Genomic DNA, 22,995 nt, shown 5'->3' on the forward strand with positions numbered 1-22,995 from the left:
TTCAAATCCTTGATTTGCATTAGGTAGGCTGAGAGAGAGAGATGCTTCCCCTTTGAAGAAAGCGAAGAGTTAATTGCCTGCCTTTGGCTGCCTTCCAAATGTAGAATATAATGAGGGGAGGGGGTATCACCTTTCCAAGCCTTTATCTGAACTTTAGAGGCAGTCATTAAACAGTTCTTTATTTCAGGCTGTGTAATTCACTGGCAAAGAAAGGAGGGGGATAAAGCCCAAGCTCCTTTTGGTGTTAGAATCCAAACTTTACATGCAAGAAACAAGAGTGTACATTTTTCCTTTTCTACTCTCTTCGCTATAAACGTTAGCTTGTGAACAGATCCAAAGGTAATTTATCAAAAGTATCCAGCAGAGGCTTGTCAATATGCAGATAAACTTCATCATGCAGTGGCTGCTTGCAGAGTTAACAGCGAATAACAAAACAATGCATCTGAATCACACCTTGAAACACTGTCCTTTACACAAACACACTGGCTTTGCTTGTAGGCTTTAGTGGGAGACTGATCCCAGAGATTACTTTTGCAGGCAATTGAAGGAGATTAGTCACATCAAATTACTACTTGCAAGAAAATATCTGCTTTACTTCCTTAAGGGTTAATGTAGAGAAAAAGCTAACAAATTTACTCTCTTTCTTCAAACTGTTGCAGCTTTGAGAGGAGAATTAATCTTTATCAATTTACTATTTGCCTTCACAAAGTTGATATGAATTCTGAGCATACTTTTACTATTCTGACTCTGATATAAAACGCCTTCTTTAAATCAAGTCAGATAGATAACTCAAAAGAAACGATCTCATAATAAACAAAAAATATATTTTATTAGAAAGATTACTTGCATTCACGCTGTGGTTGATACTCCTGGAAAATACATCTTTGTCCATTTCTTCAGACCATTTCTTTAGGTAAAAGTATGATGCTCTCTTTCATACCATCTTTATAATGACTCAAGCTCATTGTGTGACTTTGATTCCACCCTGGCTTGTGTCCAGGAAATCTCCCAATGACCTTTTGAGACTCCTCCCACTGACCCATCAACATACCTAGCATTTAACCCAATAACTGCCAGATATTCTCACATACTAATACCTGCTCTCTAGTTAGGGTTACATTAGGCTATACGTTCCAGAATATATTGTATTCACAAAGCAGGAATTAGGGATGATGCAGATTATATTGGTTTCTTCATTCTTATCATGAATTGTATCCTGTGTGTTGCAGAATTTCTAGTTTTTAATTCCTTTTTAGAGAAGCTAACAATACTGAATTAGCAAAGCAATATATGTGGGTTAAGTCCTAATCCAGACCTTTTAGATTCTCTCCTGTCTCTGTCATTTGTTTAATGTGTGTAAGAAGATTGTCTTTGACCCTAAAGATGGAAAGAACTGAAGACATATATGGAGATTATTTTTTGTCATAAGATAAGAGTTTCCTCTGTCTCTTTATTGCTCAAAATTGTTTCTCAAGATTTTTGTAGCCATGATCGGGGAACTCTAGTTATGGTGAAACATTTTGTGAAAAAAAAGGATCAGCTATGTAATTGATGTAATCTGGGAAAGAAATAGTGTAATTTGTAATTAACAAATCAGGGCTTCGATTACTGCAATTTCCTCTTAAATATTCAACAGGAAGAAATCATGGACAACATTATTTTCTTCCAAAAATAATATGAAAGAGGCTTCCTTTCTTTAACTCAACTTCTTGGAAACCAGCTTTGCGGAGGAGCACATTCAACTCAGTTGCTGACTGTTCTTTCCCTTCAGCGTAGAGCAACATTAACAAGGCGTAGATGTGGGCTGCGAAAGGCCCTCTCCTGTCTTCATCACTATTAAGACACCGCCACCTGTTTCAAAATATATTTCAAAGATTTAGAGGTGAGAAAATATTGCTATTTATTTCACAGCCCAATGAATATTACATAATATTTTGAAAATGCCCCAATTTTGTGTTATGAATCCTTCTTTCAAACATGTTATATTTATTCCTGCCAATGGTCAATACAAACTAATTTGTTGTTGTTCTTGGAAATTTTGTCAATTTGAAGATATTTTAATTATTCTCCAAGGCTTTCCCCTCAATCTTGTATAGAAATTGACCATTAAAGATTTTCCTTGCCAAAATTTTGTTTGTGTTTCATTATATTATATTATAACAGTAAAGGTTTCCTCTGTCAAGTTGTGACCGACTCTAGGGGATGGTGATCATTTCTGTTTCTTAGCCAAGAGAGCCAGCATTGTCCGAAAATACTTCTGTGGTCATGTGGCCAGCATGACTATACACTGAGCTGCATAGAATGCTGTTATATTCCCACTGAAATGGTACCTATTTATCTACTTGCATTTGAATGCTTTTGAACTGCTGGGTGGGCAGGAGCTGGGGCAAGTAGCAGGAGCTCACCCCATCGTGTGGCACTCAGATCTCAAACTCTGGCTGTCAACTTTCCAGGTAACAAGATCAGCGTCTTTAACAACTGAGCCATCGCTCTCCCATATATTATATCAAAATATAATATATCAAAATTCATGTTTTGTTATTGGTTAGTTTATATATAATCAGCCAATGCATACTCTACTTCTTTGACAGTTTGTTTGACTTGAAGTACCGTATATGCCAGCGTATAAGACGACTTCCGGAAGCGCTAAACCCGGCGCCAAAGACAGGGGTTGTCTTATACTCCGAGTCGTTTTATACGCCAGAAATACTGGTAGTTTCCGGCGTATAAGACGACGTTCTAGGAATGCGGCTCAGCGACAAAGATGGGGGTTGTCTTATACGCCAGGTCGCCTAATACGCCGGCATATATGGTATAATCTATCAATATTATTATGGGGTTGTAAGACATAGTAAATAGTCATCAGTTTTATTGTTTTTCAGTCCAAATAGTCCAGTTCAGCTTATGTCCAGTTAAAATTCCAGCAGTATATGGGTCAATTTTTTTAAAATATTTTTATTCATAATACAATTAAAACAAAAATGGACAAACATGACATTCCAGAATGAATTTTTCTATCAGTTTGTTTCTCATGGTACAAAAGCTTAATACATCGTTCTTAACCTCTATATAAGCCTCATCCTTCTATCAAATACAATTATATATACAATTATATGTACAGTTATATATATCTTTTAATTCTACCATTAACTTGAAGTCCAAGCAGTTCTCCTTAATTCATACCAACGGTAAAATTTGTCCCAGATTTTGAAGTATTCGTGTTCTGTCTTACCTTTCATAATCATTGTAAGCCTGTCTACCTCAGCATATGATAAAATTTTATGCAGGATCTCTTCTTCCGTTGGAGTTCCCTTATTCCTCCAATTTTGAGCAAAAACCAGTCTGGAAGCTGTTAAAATGTGTAGCATTAAATAAAATACACCTTTGTCATGCTTTTGCATAGTTAAACCTAATAGAAAGAGTTCTGGTTTTGGTTCTACCACTTGCTCTAGTATTTCTTCCAACCATACTTTAATCCTGTTCCAAAAATCACGAGCTCGCATGCATTCCCACCACATATGATAGTATGTTCCACTTGTCAAATTACATTTCCAACATTTAGGGGAGACATTGGTACACATTTTAGCCAATCTTGTGGGTGGGAGATGCCATCTATAAAACATTTTGTAGAGGTTCTCTTTGTAAGAGGTGGCCAAAGTAAGCTTCTTGTTTCTTGCCCATAGTTCTTGCCAGATGTGCAGATCAAAATTAAGACCAAAGTCCTTGCTCCAATTCAACATAGTCACTTTTACTTGTTCCTCATACATTGCCTGATCTAACAAATAGTGGTATAATTTTTTAATCATTTTATCCTCCGACCCTAATATTATTTTATCCAATTCTATTGGTTCTAATTTAATGCCTAACTCTTTTTTATCTTTCCAATATCTCGCCTGCAGTTGCAGGTATGCCCACCATTCTAATTCTATCCCTTCATCCTGGAGGCTTTTCCTGGATTTCAATTCCCCTCTTTCATCTAAGATATTTTTATATGTTATGGTCTTGTCTAATTGGGTAAATTTTGGGTGTAAATATATTTCTAACGGTGAGATCCAACTAGGTACTTGGGTATAATTTGGTTGCCAAATTTTTGTCCATACATCAATAAGAGCTTGCCTAATATAGTGTCTTCGAAAATATTTATGTACTTTATATTTATGATCAGTGTATGGGTCAATTTTGATGGTGTTTCCCCCTTTCAATATTGTCATTAGCAACTTTCTCACTCTTTGGATGTATACTCTAGAAATGATATTTTTAACTTGTACATCCCTAATGATATCCAATTATTTTTATGGTGGTTGGCTACACAGTCAGTAGATGTTAGACTGGATTAAGAGTTTTTATGCACCTATTATCCAGCAAGGACCTGGGATAGGCAGATGTTGTTTGATGGCATTAAAAGTATCATTGCAGGATATAAATTACAAGTAAAATTGCCTTCTGCAATTTGGTGATTTTGTCAATGCCAATGGTGTTCATGTGGTGCTTCAGTGGTTTTAGGATTGTACTCAAGGTGCCTATTATTATTGTTATTATTTTTGCTTTCATTTGCCACATTCATTCTACTTCTAATTGCTGGTCTTTGTATTTTGTGATTTTCTCCAAGCCTTTCTGTTCTGTTTTGCTATCTCCAGGTTCTGCAAGGTCCAGTATCCATACTTTTTTGTCTTTCTTATCAGCAGGTGCTAAGTCTGGGATGGTATGTAGCAGGTGCTTGTCTATTGGAATTCTAAAGTCCCAGAGCACTTTAGCTTCTGCATTTTCCATTATTTTTGTCTATTTTGTGGTCAGTTCTTGCTTGTAGAAAATGGTATTGCACATATTCCAATGCACCATTGTTGCTACTTGGTCATGCTGTTATTTGTTATTTGTAGTCAGTCTGTGTGATAGTCTTGCAGCAACTAACTAGGTGGTCCACTGTTTCTTCAGCTTTTTCTCAGAGTTGGCATTTGCTGTCTGTTGCTATCTTCTCAATTCTGGCTTTGAATGCATTTGTTCTTAAAGCTTGGTCTTGTGCAGCCAGAATTAGCCCCTTTGTCTCTTTATTCAATTTTCCTGCTCTTAGCCATTGCCAGGTCCCATTATCTGCTTTTCCGGATAGTTTATATTTTAGTGTACTGGCTGTGTAATACTATGTTTTGCCATTTCTCTTTTTTATTCTTTGCAGGTAATGCTTGAATTACAACCACAACTGAACCCAAAATTTCCATTGCTAAGCAAGTCATTTTTTAAGTGAGTTTTAGCTTATTTATTGCCACAGCTGTTAAGATATTGGCTACAGTTGTTAAATGAATCATGCTGTCATTGAACAAATCTGGCTTCTTCTCCATTGAGTTTGCTTGTCAGAAGCTAGCCTATTATTGTTGTTATTATCTTTGCTTTCATTTGCTACATTCATTCTACTTCTAATTGCTGGTCTTTGTATTTTGTGATTTTCTCCAAGTCTTTCTGTTCTGTTTTGCTATCTCCAGGTTCTGCAAGGTCCAGTACCCATACTTTTTTGTCTTTCTTAGCAGGTGCTAAGTCTGGGATGGTATGTAGCAGGTGCTTGAATGAATCTGATCTGCACAACACATGCCCTTTGGGTTATACAGAAGAGATAGCTGCAAGAATCACTCTGGAACCACAATTTTTTCAGCACTGCAGCTGAATTAATTATTTTAAGATGCCAGTTGAAGGCTCAGGAAAACTGGATGGTAAATTTGAAATGATCCTAGACTTAGGGCAGTCCAAACTTGAGCCAAGTATGAACTTTGCCAGTTCCCTAGCAAATTTAACTTTTCCTGATTAAAGAATACCTACCAGGTTTGCAGGCTTGGTATACTTTGCGTAACAGCTGCAAACAACTCTCATCTGACCAGTTATGCAGAGTCCTGGCCAAAATGTACAGGTCTGCTTCAGGAATGGGATCTTTAAAAAAATCACCTACAAAAAATAAGTAAAATCTCATTTATTACATATCTTCCAGATTATTCTGACAGAATAATCTGTTTTCTCTTTTTCAAAAATCACAGAATCCAGTCTGTATGTGAAAGTTTCTTGTGCTTAGCAAGACATGAGTTTAACCCACAAGGAAGATTGCATCACATCCTTTACCTGCATGGAAAGTGATCCGGGTCTCTTCTGAAGAAAAACAATGGTTCTTGGATGCTTCTACTATTTCAGGGAGATCAAAAATGGTCACAGTACATTTTGGGTAGAGTGAAATCAGTTCCTTAGCCACCAGTGCTTCCTTAAAGAAAGAACAAAATGTAATTAAGTAACTGCAAAACAAAACTTTGCATATGTCCAGCTTTTTTCCCTGAAGTTACCCTGCCTGTTATTTTTCTGAGATTAATTGGAATCTAATAATATCAAAAATGAGACAACTTCTTCCAAATTTGCTGTGCTTCATATCATCGAAAACAAATGCTAATAGGGAAAAAGAACAGAGATTGAGTCAATTGATTCTCAACTTTCATATGGTCCTTCCGTGCTATGAGAATTCCTTAGGATGGATGCACTGAATATTCACAATGATCAAAAATAATGTCTTTTGATGCAGTTTGAAGACACAAAAACTGAACATCATCTCAAAAGGCACCAAATCCCACATCAACTTCAGTCATGGTCTCTTACATCTCCAAAATGTTTCCGGGCAAATCCAGTTTAAGGGTCCTTTATTGATCAGCCTGCTATTCTCTGATTTCAGTTTTTTCCCATCTATGGTCAGCACTGGAAAAGGGGAGGAAGAGTACACTGTTTTCGTTTCAGAAATGTCTCCCTTTCCAAACAACCTCTGCCAAATTCTCCACTGACTGTAATATTGTATCAGGCCAGAGTGACAGTTAACCATCTTTAAAACAGGACTATTTCTCAAAGTCTGCTATAGACATCTCAAAGTGGTTTTTGATCTCCTAAGGATTTCTCCTTTTCCACATACATTTGAGAAGATTTGTGAGAGAAGCTAAGAAACCATCCAGCCCATTGGCCCAACATGTGAAGAAGAGGGGAAAGGACTGGCGGTACTTACCACCCAGATCGCAAATGAGTGGGAACTGGGACAGGTCAAAGGCAGAAAGCACTTCTCTTCCTAGCACAGACCAAAGCTCATTCATGTAATTGGAGAAGGTTTTTAACTCTTCCTTTGACCTAGAATTAAAACAAACATCACTCAATATAACTTTATAAAATGCTATTTGTGCTGGACCGGATTGTAGTCAGCTAGAACTGTGTTAGAGTATTTAGAATGCTAAATTCAGGGTTAACATTGTATCATTGAGAGAACTGTATGTAAGAATATGTAGCATTTAAAGGCTTACATGCTGTTTCCTTAAGAGATGGCTTCTGGGTAATGTAGTTCAGTTGTTAGTTAATCCTATAGCTTATCTAGAAAGTCGGAGGAGTTAAAAAGTTTATCACAGGATATCCGGGCTAAATGTAAGGGTTGTAATAATCCCTTTGTAAAACCAAGCATGTGCACGCATGGATGGCATCTGTAACTACACTCAGTTGATATGGGGAATAACTGCTTTTTTACCTACGAAAAATGGACAGATATGCAAAGACACATCTACAGCATAGTAAGTCTCTGCTTAGAATTCCTGGACAATAAATATTTGTTTAAAACCATTTTCGTTGAGTTTATGCTATCTGGACCAGAACTACAAGGCATCTTAGTTCAGGTTCCAGAATACTATTGTTGTTATTGTTTTACATATCTATTTATGTTTGCATGAAAGGAATTCTTTTTACAGCATTACTTAAATAATGCTGATCAGGATCTGGAAAAATCTGCATGTGATACATGAAACTGCCCTACCATTTCAGTGGAAAATGTTACAATATTCTTGAAACAAAGCACATTCGCCAAGGTGCTCTAACTGCACACCTGTGCTTTGTATATAAACAGAAATGCCTGGTCAGTTAGATCTGCCATAGCTATATTCTAGTGCCATAAAAGAGAGGTTGAATATGGTGAACATGATGGGTCAAGAACATATGATAGAGAAAATAATGACACTGTGAAGGATAATCATATTGATCAGTTGCCCACAAAACAATTACTCTATTTAATGACCATTCTTTAAAATTATAATGTTACCTGTAAATGACCTCAAACGCCTTGTTTGAGGAAGAGCCATATATTGATGGAATCTGACTTTTTCCTTTCCTAAAAGAATTTTTAAAAAGTTAGAAAGGAACAAGACAATCATCTTGGCATTTTCTTCTGCATAGAAGTAGATCCGGAATGTCTTACTGTATTTTGATAGTTCAGAATTTATTCTAAACATTTCATTAAGCCAGTTTTCTTTCACTCTCTCAAGTACAGTGCAGTACGATCTAATGCATCTCTACCAAGAAATAAGCTATAAAGAACACCAGGCTGGTAAATTAGGTTGCTTACTTGAAGAAACTCCCCAGATGAAGGCAATAAACCCAACCTACTATTACACATCTGCCTTTTAAAGTTACGAATCTTTTGTGTTTTTCTTTTTTGGAAAAAGTTCTTTTAATATTTTTAGTTTAAAGAAAGACTTGGGGGCAATTCAACAGGCTTTTGAATTCACTGTTGATGGATTTGTAGGGGAAAAAACACTACAAATAATAGTGTAAAAACAATAACAACAAAAGCAATGTTTTTATCTTAAGATTTACATTGGATAAATAGTTGTTCAGTCACTAGATTTTGTCCTACTTTTCTCAAACCAATGGACCATAGCACACCAATCTCATGTCCTCCATTGTCTCCCAGACTTTGCCCAAACTCATGATCATTTATTGATAACACTGCCTAACCCTCTCATCCTTTGCCCTCTCCTTCTCCTTTTCCCCTTCAATCTTTCCCAACTTCAGATCTTTTCCAATAAGTCCTCTCTTGTCATTTGGTGGCAAAAGTCAAATGGTTCCTTTCATTGTAGAGTTTCAATGTTGTAAACAGGGATCATCATTCTATTAGTTAGCAAACAAGATAGGTAAGGTCTACCTGATGAAGAGTGGAGTGATATATAGGTAGTCCTCAGGTTACGACCATTTGTTTAGCGAACATTCAAAGTTTGTATTAAATGAATGGCAGTTATGACTGCTCCTTGGAGTTCCAGCCATTGCAGCATCTATGCAGTGGTCATGATTTCCGATGTTTCCTGTCAGCTTTCTACAAGCAAAATCAATGGGAAAGCTGGCAGGAAGCTGGAAGTCACGATCACATGAGGTCCTTGTTTAATGATCTATGCAGTCCTCATATAATGACGGCAACTGAGATGCAGTCCTCATATAATGATGGCAACATGGTCATGTGACAGCACGCTTTATGATTGCATCACTTTGTGATAGGAATTTCAATCTTATTGCTGCCAAAACTTGAGGACTACCTGTAACAGGGAACATATTGACATTTGCATATTTTAAGAACTGTGTGACACCCAAAAATGTTTTATATTTCTCCTGATTTCTGTACTTTTTATTTTGAATTTTTCTCTTTGCAACTGCTGCTTTTCATTTTACTTTAACTTAAATATGTCTCTTATGATCTAAATTACTTTTGTACGGAACATTTGAATGTATTTTTTGATTGCAGAATCATCTAATAATTACTGTTTTCATGTAAATTACAATTTTATTTTTTATTATGGTATACAGAATAAATATGTAAACAATAAACCATCTGGAGAAATATCAATTAAAAACAATCTGGATAAATATCATTTAAAAAAATAAAAATAGATTATTAAAATACACTAGTATTTTCATTGTTTATCTTACTTTGAAAAATTATCTGACTTTTGTTAAATCCCAGAACAAAAATCTTAAAACATTGTTCAAGCCATTAATTCTTCCTATTTACAAAAAGTTACCTGTTAATCTCAGTTTTTCATCTTAGTAAAATGACTCCATGGCATAATTCTAAATGTTTGCTCTACTTGCTTTTATTATTAGGGTTTGTGTTTCTGTTCCAGTTTGTCTTGTATAAAGCTTTTTAATGATGGAACCAATGAAAATAGAAGGGAAATTCTGAGGAGCATCATAATGGCTGTCTATAATTTACTCCTGTTGTATTTTCATTTTGGCATATATGATTTAGTGAATTCCAATTTAATAAGGATTAATCAGTGATTCTCTTATTAAAAATGATACTGTCTTTAAGTGTCCCAATTAGGGTAATAACTCCTTAAGTTGAGTTGGGCCCGTGATATGAAGATGTTCATATAGTTTTCTTGGCAATTGTTATGAAAAAAATAAGTATGGAGCAACAATTCTCTTCTGACGTTCCCCCCCCTCATTGTTTGGGTAACTGTTCTCTATAAATCTGAGAGTTGTGGGAGTCTCCCACCCAAGGAGTAGTCAGATACAGCTCATTATAGTTTTATAAGATCATTCATGATCAATCTGATTCTGCCAATGCTGAACAATTAACACCAATTAATTGAGAGTTGATTAAAGATTTAGATCTGCCTATGTAGGATCTTATGACAATAGTGTGAATCCCATGTTTTGAAATGGGAGAAAAGAAACTCTCAAACAACCCAAAGGGCAGAAAATGGTCCTACTGCTGGACTTTTCTAAAAGAAGCAAAATAAGAACCACAATCCTTTGATCTGAACAGGGAAATTCAATGATGATATATAGAATAGAGCTGGAAGGGACCTTGGAGGTCTTCTAGTCCAGCCCCCTGCTCAAGCAGAAGAACCTATACCATCTCAGACAAGTGACTCTCTAGCCTCCTCTTAAAAATCTCCAGTGATGGAGTGCCCATGATTTCTGGAAGCAAGCTGTTCCAATGTTTGATTGTCCTCACTGTCAGGAAGTTTCTCCTTAATTCCAGGTTGCTTCTCTCTTTGATCAGTTTCCAACCATTGTTTCTTGTCCTGTCCTCTGGTGCTTTGGTGAATAATGTGACCCCTTCTTCTTTGTGGCAGCCCTTCAAATACTGGAATACTGCTATCATGTCTCCCCCATTTCTTCTTTTCTTCAGACTAGCCAAACCCAAGTCCTGCAGCCGTTCTTCATATGTTTTAGTCTCCAGGCCTTTGATCATCTTAGTTGCTCTTTCCAGACTCTCAACATCTTTTTTGTGATATGGTGATCAAAACTGGCTGCAATATTCCAGGTGTGGTCTTACTAGGGTTTTGTAAAGCGGTACTAATACTTCGCGTGATCTTGATTCTATGCCTCTGTTTATACAACCCAGGATTGTATTAGCTTTTTTGGCTGCTGCTGCACACTGCTGACTCATAGTCAAGTGATCATCCACTAGGACTCCAAGGTCCCTCTCACAGTTACTGTTTTTAAGCCAGGTCTCACCTAATCTGTATTTATATCTTTGATTTTTCCTGCCTAAATGTAAAACTTTGCTTTTCTCCACAAAATAAGGAAATAACTGTGACAATGTCATATTCAACATCCAAAATATGAAAATTCCTTCATTTCTTGTGGACAAAAGTCTAATAATTCTGGTATTAAGATGCCTTTTCATGTTCTTTATTTATTCTAGTTTACTAGTCTCCTGCTAGATTTGTTTACCTCACGGCATCAGGCAAATATTGCATTGATGAATACATAACTTCAGAATAGAACTTCATGGAATAATACTGAGACTTTGGACTTGATTTGACCAGGTAGAGATTGGCAAAGTCTGTGTTTCCATAAAGATCTAAAAAGAAACAAAAATTAATGGTAACTGTCTTTCAGGCATACTTGCATGATTGTCTTAAATGACTTTAAAAACAAATTATGCTGTATTTATGTCAAGCATTTCACAATAATATGAGAGTAAATTTGGTGTAATGGTTAAGACATCAGACTAAAAATTTGGACAGTTAGATTACAGTTCGTCCTCAATTTATTACCACAACGGAGCCCAACATTTCTGTTGCTAAGTGAGATATTTGTTAAATGAATTTGGCCTCATTTTACAACCTTTCTTTCCATAGTTATTAAGTGAATTGCTGCAGTTGTTAATTTAGTAACATGGTTGTTGAGTGAATCTGGCTTCCCTATTGATTTTGCTTGTCAGAAGGTCCCAAAAGGTGATCACATGAACCCAGGACACTGCAACCATCACAAATACGAGTCAGCTGCCAAGCCTCTGAATTTTTATCATGTGACCATTGGGATGCAGCAACAGTCATCATTAAATGTTGTAAGTCAAGGACTACGTGTATAAGTTCCTGTTCCATGTTAAGCACGAAACCAGCTGGGTGACCTTGGGCTAGTCATGTTCTCTCTGCTCTCCTCTAAAAAACCTTGCCACAAAACCTACAGTGATCTGTCTAGGCATCATCATCATCATCATCATCATCATCATCACAGATGCAAATAATCTTGATTTTTAGGGGAATAAAACTGATCCCTAAAACAAAAAAAAGGCTCCATATAATAGGATTTTCTATAGGTCTGTTGCATTGTTAAATCAACATTTTTTTTAAAAAAAACACCTATTGGCCAGTGGAGTATAGTGAGTGTATTTGTAAATTATAATGTTTTTCTTGACAAACATGTATTTATGTTGTTGACTAAATTATTATTAGCTTATTGTATGATGCTAACAAACATACACACAAACCCAGTTACTACATACTATAGCAGCTTTCTGGCCTATGTTTTTTGGAAGTCCCCCTTCTACCTACTCTTGGATTTGTCAAGCTCAACAGGTGCAGCCACATATTGCCCACAGTAATGGAACAATTGTTGGCCATTCCAGTTGCTTTCTGCTTTTCATAGGATTACCTTTTCCATCCTTCCACTCCAGTGTTAGAAGCTTTAACCCCACACAGGCCTCCAGCAGCCTCTGCATCCCGATGGGGCTGGTGCTCAAGCGTTCAGCAACAGTTGTGGAAGACAGTGGTTCCCTCGACTCCCTCAGCAGATCGAAGACACCCAGCTCAGAGGCAGTTGAAGTGACCTAGGAAGAAGCAGAGAGCAGGAACAAAAGCTGTGGCATTTCTCTCAGTTCCCTCCCAAACAACCCCAACATCTATTTGTTTACTGAAGAAAGAATCAAGCAGGCTTATATATGTTAACTAGCCCCAAGAACAAGAAAAGGCATTATGTAGACAACCATTCGTTTGTGGAGTGACATCCCCTCTGTGCTGAATGTGGGTGTACTAACACCCATAAAAAACTAATATTCGTTTCTTATACGATTCTGGACTTTGCTCAACTTATTTATGGACTTATTTAGGCAAATCTTGATGGCCTCTAGGACCATGACTGATGATGTGTTCAACCACCATAAAGGAAGGTAGTCAGAAAGAACAGCATCCTTGGTGGAGAAGAAACGGGAACAGAAAGACAGATATCTCATCATACCACTATGATTCAAACTCCATGTTTTTTATATGTACTCTGTGCTATTATTTTTTTTATGTACTCTGTGCTATTTTTTTTTATTAAAATTTTTACAAAAATTACAAAATATACCCCAAAATATAATAATCATAATCTATCTAACATTAACCAACCATGTAAATAAACAAATATAATGCGCTTTAACTCCCTTTTAATACAGAATAAACAATTTGCAAAAAAACTTAATCATATAAACAAATTAAAATCCCAATTTATAAACAATACAATATAATAAAAATTCCACTACCCTAAACTATTAATAATAACAACAATAATAATATTCAATAATTTATTCATAAAATAAATGGAACTTTTTAGTCCCATATTTATTCTGAATATAATCTATCCATCTTCTCCAAACCGAAATGTATCTTTCTTGTGAATAATCCTTCAAATAAGCAGAAATCTTAGACATTTCTGCTAAATTTGACACTTTAAGCATCCATTCTTCTATAGTAGGCAAACAATCCTTCTTCTAATATTGCCCTACCAACAGCCTTGCTGCTGTTATTAAATTCAATATCAAATTAATTTCCTTAACATCAAAATCTACAATAATACCCAACAAAAATAATTGAGGAGTAAACTTTATCTTTCTTTTAAAAATATTCTGAATGATCCACCAAATTTTAATCCAAAAAGCTTTTACATTTCTACAAGTCCACCAAATATGAAAATAAGTTGCATCCAAACTACCACATCTCCAACATTTAGGCTGCAAGTTAGGATACATACAAGACAACTTTTGGGGATCCAAATGCCACCTATAAAACATTTTATAAAAATTTTCTCTCAAATTTTGAGCTTGAGTAAATTTTACGTTTCTAACCCAAATTGTCTCTCATGTATCTAATAGAATCGGCTCTTGAATATTTTGTGCCCATTTTACCATACAATCTTTAACTAATTCCGTTTCAGAATCCAATTCTATTAAGACATTATAAATTCTCTTTATATGAGCTAGAGTTTGATCTTTAATCTGTTTTATCAAATTCGCATCCTCTAAAGTAATGCCAACCTTTTGATCTAAACTCCACCTAACTAACAATTGATTATATTGAAACTAAGAGTGTACAATATTTTCTTGCTTCAACTCAGCTAAAGATTTTAATTGCCAATACTTCCCTACCAAATCAAGTAATTCCTTATAAGAAATCCTATCCAAATTCACTCCTCTAATTACTCCCTCTATCACGTGTCCAGGAATCCCCCAAATTGGAATTTTATAATTTAACCTATATACTCTGTGCTATTATTGAAGACATCCAAGAGGGGAATAAACTGCAGAAAAGAATATGTGTTCCAGCCTGGCTGAGATAAAAAACAAATCTTTCATATGATACATTCCACTGAGGAAGCAAAGTTTTACGGCAGTTAAAAAAATAATGATTCTGCCTTTCTTACTGCCATAATAATTTGCTGAGTTAAAAAGAATGTTTAATGCTTTATGAAAAATTATTAATTAAATCAATACAAGAAGAAATGTTGAACCTATCTATTATAGTAAACATTTCTGAAACCCCACATTTATTATTCAGAGTTTCCTTAAAAAAATCAATCATAATTTATCAAATAAAAGGAAATCTCAAGACTTAGGTGCAATATTACCATTGATATAGATTTTGTTAAGTCCTCAAGTTAATGGCGAAAGAAGAGCACACATTCTGAAGCCAACAACTGCTTTATTCTTCTTCTGCTCATTCCAACACAACTCGGAGGCTCGCAGGCCTCTCTGACTTTAAATAGAATCCCCAGGCAAAAAGGTTACAAAGAGATGGTGCGCTTCACGCCTTGCGCATGCGTGCAGGCTGGCGCCGCTTAGTCTGGTCCCAGACAGTTTGCAACAGCCTGGGACCATTGCAACGTTCCAAGCCTGCTTTTGCAAGCTCAGGACATAACACCCCTCCCCCCCGGATGAAACTTAATAAACCTATATAGATAGGTATGTGCAACCTCATAAAGGGACATGGTGTGCTATCCCTTATGGAACTGCACATACTGTTGCAGCTACTAAATAGCCACTCTATAACATGGTGCCGTACTATCATTTTGGAATTGAGTGTCCAATACCCACAATTCCAGTTCCCCCAAGCAGTAGGCACCTTCCTCATTTCCCTTGGCTTGACAGCAACTTCACATATTCTTCAAGGTGTTTGGGAGGTCTTCTAACCCTCTGTGACCTCCTCAGATTTTGAGAACACCCTTGACCTTCCTGTGTATTTGTTGCAGCAGAGTTTTCCCCTCTTTGTTGCCTTGGTGGTCCCCATGACCTGGGTTCTGTTGCCTGGTCTGCTTGCTTGCCCACCGGGCTTGACAGACCAGGACTTTGCTCCAAACTGTACCTGGGTGATCTGCCTGAGTGTAGGCTATCAGGACCCTCTACGTCCCACCTAGTATTTTGTGATTCTGTGGCATTCTCCAGGTCCACAATGGACCTATCATGGGAACGGATTCCTTCACTCCCAAGCCCATTAGCTGGGTTGTCTGGGGTCTCTGCCATGCCCCAGTATTCTATTGCCCCCTATTCCATGCTGGAGATACCAGAATCAGGATTTGCCTCTTTGACTACCCCCTTGTATACTGACTTCCTTTTGGAAGCAATTGCAGCACTTGGCCATCTTGTTTGTTTGGATGCCAGTTCTCTGGTATGATTTGGGTTGTTTGGATGCTCCTGGTTATTCTCCCTGACTGGAGTACTGTATTGGGGTTGTGGATAGTGAGAGTGCCCCATGGGTGACTCCCTGGCTGGAGTAAGTACTGGTGTATGTGTTATTCCTTGCTCCCCTGAATTCCTGTTAGGTACACTTGCGGACCCTTGGGAGGGGCTTTCCTCTGCCTTTCCATTTGCCCCTGATTGTTGACAGTACCTTTCCCTTTGCACACAATGGTCCCCCTCCCCCCCGGAGAAAACCCAAGAGTTGAAGAGGGAGAGTCCAGTCTCGTACGCAGCTGATCGATATGCCGCCGAAGGATGCGGCCGTCGTCCAGAGAAACCTCATAAGACAAGGGACCAGTGACCTTGCAGACCACAGCTGGAACCCACAAGTGACCGGGCCCATAGTTCCGGGTCCATACCGGGGCATCCACTTGCAACCACCTTGGTGCCCTTGGGTGCAAAACCCGAGGAGCCACCCTGTCCAGATGCAGCCTGTCAAGTTTGGTGATCAGTCTGCACCCTCAGCGAAGTTGTGCCGGGCTCTTCCCAGTGGTAGTAGACGGTGTGGTGCAGTATGCAAGAAGAAAATCTGCCAACCTGTGGTGCCAGTCACCGTAAGTCAGTTTCTTGAGAGCATCCTTGGTGATGCAAACCATCTGTTCAGCCATACTGTTGGTGGAAGGGTGGAAGGGCGCCGAAGTCGCATGTTAGCCTGCAAAAAAGCCTGGAACTCAGAAGAAGTGAATTGAGGACCGTTATCTGAAACCAGAACATTTGGAAGGCCGTGTGCAGCAAAAATTACTCTTAATACTTGAATGGTCTTGGCAGTATTAGTGGAGGAAACAGGAACAACCTCTAGCCACTTTGAATGGCTATCAACAAGGACCAAGAAGAATTGCCTCTGAAAGGGCCCAGCATAATCTACATGCACTTTAGACTAAGGTGATTGTGTTTCCTCCCACCTATGCACAGGGGCCTGAGGCATTTCTGGCCGTGAACGCTGGCACAAATGGCATCCGTGCACCTGGGCCTCTATATCCTTGTCTAACCCTGGCCACCATAAATGGCTGCATGCAAGCGCTTTCATCCTGACAATGCCAGGATGGCCCTCATGTAAAGAGACCAAGATCCTAGATCTCAATGAGGTAGGAATAACTACTCTGCTGCCCCACAACAGACAACCCTGAAAAGTGGATAACTCATGCTTCTTGAGCCAGAAGCTTTGGAATTCAGTACCTGGACTTCTCTCAGGCCATCCAGATAGAACCCATGAAAGCACACGTGCAAGTGTTAGATCTGTGGCCGATTCTGCAGCCACATTCCTGGCATCTAGGGGAGATTCAGGCAACACCTGAATGGAGAGAATATTGATGGCAGGAGCAGGGTCTGCTTCTACCAGCTTCAGAGGTAACCTACTTAGACCATCAGCATGGCCCATTTCCTTACCAGGTTTGTGAATCAGTGTATAATCATAGGCTGACAAAAAAATAGACCACCTCAGCATTCTGGGAGAGATAATCTGGGGGGTTTGTTTGTCAGTAGTAAACAACCCCAGCAGAGGTTTATGGTCAGTGTAGACCATGAAATGTTGGCCATATAAAAAAATCATGGAATTTTTAAATTCCTGCTACTATGGCCAATGCTTCCCTGTCTATTTGAGCGTAATTACACTCAGCAGAGGATAGAGTTCTGGAGTAATATGCAACAGGAACCTGAGTTCCATCAGCCCTCAAGTGGCTAAGTTCAGCGCCCACCCCATAAGGGGATGCATCACAAGCGATGCAGACAGGCAGGTTTTCATTGAAATGTGCAAGCACATCGTTAGATGTCAGCAAGGCCTTGACCTCATTGAAGCTCTTTTAATGGACTTGGGACCACTGCCAAACTGCCTGCTTGTCTAAAATCCTATGAAGTGGTTCTGCTACATCAGCCTTGTTAGGTAGGAAAGCGTTGTAAAAATTCAAGAGACCTAGGAATGCTTGCAACTCCCCTTTAGACTTAGGGCTGGGAGCCTGCTGTATGGCTTTTAACTTAGATTCAGCAGGGTGAATACCCCTAGCATCTATTCTGAATCCCAGAAAATCTGTAGAAGTGACCCCTATCTTACATTTATCTTTTTAAAGTTTTAGGCCTGTTCTTCTGAAACGAAGCAAGACAGCCCTCAATCTCTCAGCTAAATTCTGAGTTGATTCTCCAGCAATAAGGACATCATCAAAATAGGGGCAAACCCCAGGAATGCCTCTGAGTGTGTTCTCCATGACACTCTGGAATATTCCAGGAGCTACATTTACACCAAATTGCAGTCTCTTGACTATGAAAGCATCTCTATGAGTTACAATAGTTTGTGCTTCAGCAGCAGCTTCATCAACAGGTAACTGTTGATATGCCTGTGCCAGATCTAGCTTTGCAAAAACGCCCCCCCCCCTTTGAGGGAAGCCAAAGTATGGCTGACTACAGGTACAGGGTATGCGTGCTGTTGCAAAGCCTTGTTTAATGTGCATTTGTAGTCTGCACATATACGTATGTCCCCATTAGCCTTGAGAGGCGTAACTAAGGGGGTTTCTCATGGACTTGAATCTACAGGTTCCAAGATACCTTGCTGGATCAACTTATCCAGTTCAGCATCAATTTTCCCTTTAAGTCAGTGGTTCTCAACCTGTGGGTCGTGACCCCATTTGGGGTTGAACGACCATTTCACGGGGGTCGCCAAACAATGCGATCCACCATTTTTTTCCGCCATTTTTTCCCCCTTTTCCTTAGCTCTGCTACTCCCTCTTATTCTTTTGGCTTTCAAAAGCCAATAGAATAGACTCTCTTGAACAGAGTCTAATTCTATTGGCTTTCAAAAGCCAATATGAATTGTCAGGGCTGTCTCTGCCCTGCTGAGCCCGCCAAAAGCCCCAGTCTGCAAATGGTGCTGCAAGGGGAACAGTCTGCAGAGCTTCCCTCCATGCTGAGCAACTAAAAAGTAAGTAAAAGAGGGCCAGGGATGGGAGGTGGGAGGCCGGTGGGCGCAGGGAGGGTTGCTGGTGTGCGTGGGGCTCGGCAGGTGCCTTACCTGCCTTGGGCTGGGCCAGCTGGTGGCCCAGCTGGTGGTCGTCCTGCACCACTGCTGCCGCAGCTGCCTGGGAGCACCTGGGCCTGCCTGCCACCGCCCTGAACAGGCGGCGGCCAAGGTAAGCCTAGCGGGGCAGTGGCGGGTGCAGGGAGGGTTGCTGGTGCACGTGGGGCCCGGCTGGTGCCTTACCTGCCTTGGGCTGGGCCAGCTGGTGGTCCAGCCGGTGGTCGCCCTGCCTGCCGTGGCCACCCGGGAGCGCCCAGGCCTGCCTGCCGCCGCCCCTTGTCGGCTATGCCTCAGCTGGCACAGGGGGCGGCACCACACATGCGCGGTTCTCCCGGGCTGGTAGTCCTTGACTTACAACTGGGGTCGCGGCTATAAAAAGGTTGAGAACCACTGCTTTAAGTGCAAAAGGTACTCTCCTTTCTTTAACCCTAATGGATGTGATAGTAGGGTCAAGCTTCAAGGAAACTGGAGGTCCTTTTAAGACCCCAATTGTGGACTAAATACATCTGCAAACTCTTTGCAGACTTCTTCTAGGCTTAATGTTTGCAAATTGTGCAATCCTGTAACTTGGATTCCCAAGGTCCCAAACCAATCGAGCCCTATAAGGCTTGTTCGTTCACCCCCAACAACCAATACATCCAATGGACCTTCAAAATCCTTGTGCTGTACTGTAAGGGTGGCCTCCCCCTTTACACACACCTTGGAGTTTTGAAAGTCTGTTAAAATTATGTTGGATGGCCTAGGTTTGGCCTGGAACCCACTGCTGTTGCAATCTTCCTAAAAGTGTGAATGGAAATGATTGGAAGGGCAAACCCAGTGTCCAGCTCCATAACCAAGGGAACTCCTTGTAACCTCACCTTAAGTGACAGCTTCTTTTTAAGTGGTTTGTGTATGCCTGTTCTGCAAATACTTCTACGTGATGCACAGAAACCCACCCTGTTTTGGCTGGGGACCCTGGTACCTTTCAGATGCAATTCTTCTCGAAGTTGTGCCTTCTGTCAACCCAGACAGATGGATGCTATGTAGCCTTGCCTGCCACACGCTCTGCAGATTGCAGAACGGAACCTGCAGTTGGCTCTCTCATGGCGACCTCCACAGCCGAAGCATTTGGACGTAGCTGGAGTTTTTTTCTTTGCTTTCCTTCTGTTTCCCTTCCTTGAACGGGTAAAGATGATCCACCTCATCTTCAGGATCCTCCTCCGAGCCTTCTTGGACTCCCTCATGGTGCACGGAAACTGCTTCTGGATTATTCTTGATGGGCCGCATGTTCTTGACCGCCCCGCCGGCTGCCTCCTCAGCTGTGACCTCTCTCAGGGCATCTTGGAATGAGATATCTTCCTTTGCAAAGAGCCTCTGTTGCAAATCTCTGTTCCTTAAACCACATACAAAACGGTCTCTCGGACTTTCTTTAAACTCGCAGGGCTTGGCTGTTCTTCTCAAGGCTGCAATGAATTCTTTGGCTGATTCACCTGCACTCTGATCCCTCTGTTCAAACGTATGTCTCCACGCAATGACAGACAGCTTAGGCTGAAAATGTTCCTTTAATAACTTCTTTAAGTCTGTATACGTGACAGACTCTAGAGGAGCAGGAGCTGCCAAATTTTCCGCAATTTCAAACGCATCTTGACCACAGACACACAGCAAAGTTGCAGCCTTCAAGCCATCTTCTCTAACTTGATTCACTCTAAAGTAATTTTCTACTCTAGCAACATAAGACTCCCATCTTTCTGGGTGAGCAACGTCGAATTCGGACAATCGCCCTATCTTCGCCATCCTTACTTCTACTTTGAGGAAGGGGTCTATCAGCCAGCTTACCTCCAGCGACGCTGTACTGGCAGGCTCGGTGCTGAATTTAACGCCATCTTCCTCTTCTCAGGGACTCCTTGGGTAAGTCTTACAATCCTTCTTCTTTCAGCTTGCGATCATCCCACCCTCATCGCCAGTGTTAAGTCCTCAAGTTAATGGCAAAAGAAGAGCACACATTCTGAAGCCAACAACTGCTTTATTCTTCTTCTGCTCATTCCAACACAATTCGGAGGCTCGCAGGCCTCTCCGACTCTAAATAGAATCCCCGGGCAAAAAGATTACAAAGAGATCGCACGCTTCACGGCTTGCGCATGCACGCAGGCTGGTGCCACTCAGTCTGGTCCTGGGCAGCTTGCAACAGCCCAGGACCATTGCAACATCCCGAGCCTGCTTTTGCAGGCTCAGGACACAACAGATTTTGTTGCAAGATTAGAGTTAAAACTGCAGTATATTGTCACTAGATAATTTAGTAAATTGCCTGGGAGTTTTATTCAAGGAGATCAATGTTAGTCCTTAGGACATGGACACTCTGTAACAAACATGAAGCTATAATCATCTTTGTAATTCAAAAGCCAAAAAGCATTATTAAAAACTAATGAGGAATTTACCTTATTACACCTATCATGGTGTAATAAAAGTTTATAAGGTTAATTGGGCCCATTTTAATTTCTAATTGTCAAAAAAGAGCATATTTGAATAAGGAAAATACCTACTGAAGCAAGCTGTTCAAAAGACACAGAAAAGAATCTTGCAGCAATTTAATAGCTGTCTCTTTCATTACACCATAAACCTTGGTGATTCTATTGTTTTCAAATCATTAAGAAGCTGAGAAACGGAGGGTCTTTTATACTTTCAAAATTGAGAGTTCTTATTTGGAGGTATTAGCCCACCTTACCTTGAAAGTTATAAATGAATGCTGGTATCTAAAGAATGTTTGGATATTTTCAATTTCTTCTAGTGAACTCATTGTTCTTGGCGTCTCTTGGTGACCTTCTTTAGCCAAAACACTTGTTATTCCTGAGTGTAAAAATGGCAAAATATAGTGTCCATAAGATGTCTCAGGATAAAGAATGGAAAGAGAAATTATTAAAAAGAAAACAAGGCCACACTTAGAAGGTTTTCAAGAGTCCTTCAGCAAAGGCTCCTGAATAAATTTAGCCACCCTGGCATTAGAGGACAGGTGCTCTCAGAGAAGAACTGGCCTTTTGTTTCAGGAAAATATGTAGGGATGAGGATTAAGTCTATGTGTACAACTAAGGAGCAACATGTTTTAGAATATGGAAATAGGGGAAATAGTAAAAAGAGCACATTTCCCTAAGAAAGATATGGGAAGCGAATTTCTATGTTTAGAGAGTTATCAGGACATAGAAAGATGGGTAGAGGTGGAGAATGGCATGAAACTAAGCACCTAGTTTCAGAACAAATGTTTAAAAGTAGAACCTTAAACTCTATTAAAATAAACTTCAAATACTATTAGTGCAATAATTATTATATGCATACACTGTAGAAAATCTAAAATTCAGAGTTATTTTTCAGTTTAAATATTAACTTATCTACACAAATCAGGGTGGGGAAATTCTAGAAATTATGTTAGGTAGAGAAAAATAGCCTTATTTGCCATCTGCTTTTTCCCACCTATTTTTTTCTTGATTATTACGTGGTCTAATTGTAGATCCTTTCTCTAATGACTTTGGCAAAGTTGGGAGGATTATATATAAAGGAAAAGCTGTAAAACACTGGCTAGAAAATCTGGGATTAGTAGCTTTATACAAATACTACAGTCCGTGCATCGCAGACAGGAAAGTGCTGAGTTTAGTGGCTGAAGTCTTACCCACAGGACAGCTGAGCAGAGGAGATTCCAAGTCAGACTTTCAAGTTTCATGAGATGTTTAGGATAAACTTCAGTTTCAGGCAAAGGAAAGGAAGTCAGAGAAAGAGTATATATATGCAGAGCACAAGTATGTTTCCAGGAGTTGCTTAATTGACCTGTCAAGCCAGTTCTTATTCAGCCAGCCCTTCATTACAATGGTGCAGGGTGCAATCTTTCACAAACCTTAATATTCAATCTGTATCTCTCTTCAAGAACAGATGCTAATCGATGTGACCAAAAGATTTCAGATAAGAACATGTGGAAATTTGC

The 22,995-nt window shown here is 39.4% G+C and overlaps 1 pseudogene; it reads right to left on the minus strand.

The window, feature by feature from the left end:
* Nucleotides 1-1,655: 1,655 nt before the first annotated feature.
* Nucleotides 1,656-22,772, minus strand: LOC120313671 (annotated as a pseudogene).
* Between the last annotated feature and the right edge of the window lie 223 nt (nucleotides 22,773-22,995).

This window comes from Crotalus tigris, unplaced genomic scaffold (assembly GCF_016545835.1).
Source record: "Crotalus tigris isolate CLP2741 ecotype Arizona unplaced genomic scaffold, ASM1654583v1 scf7180000018759.1681925, whole genome shotgun sequence".
Classification (NCBI taxonomy): domain Eukaryota; kingdom Metazoa; phylum Chordata; class Lepidosauria; order Squamata; family Viperidae; genus Crotalus; species Crotalus tigris.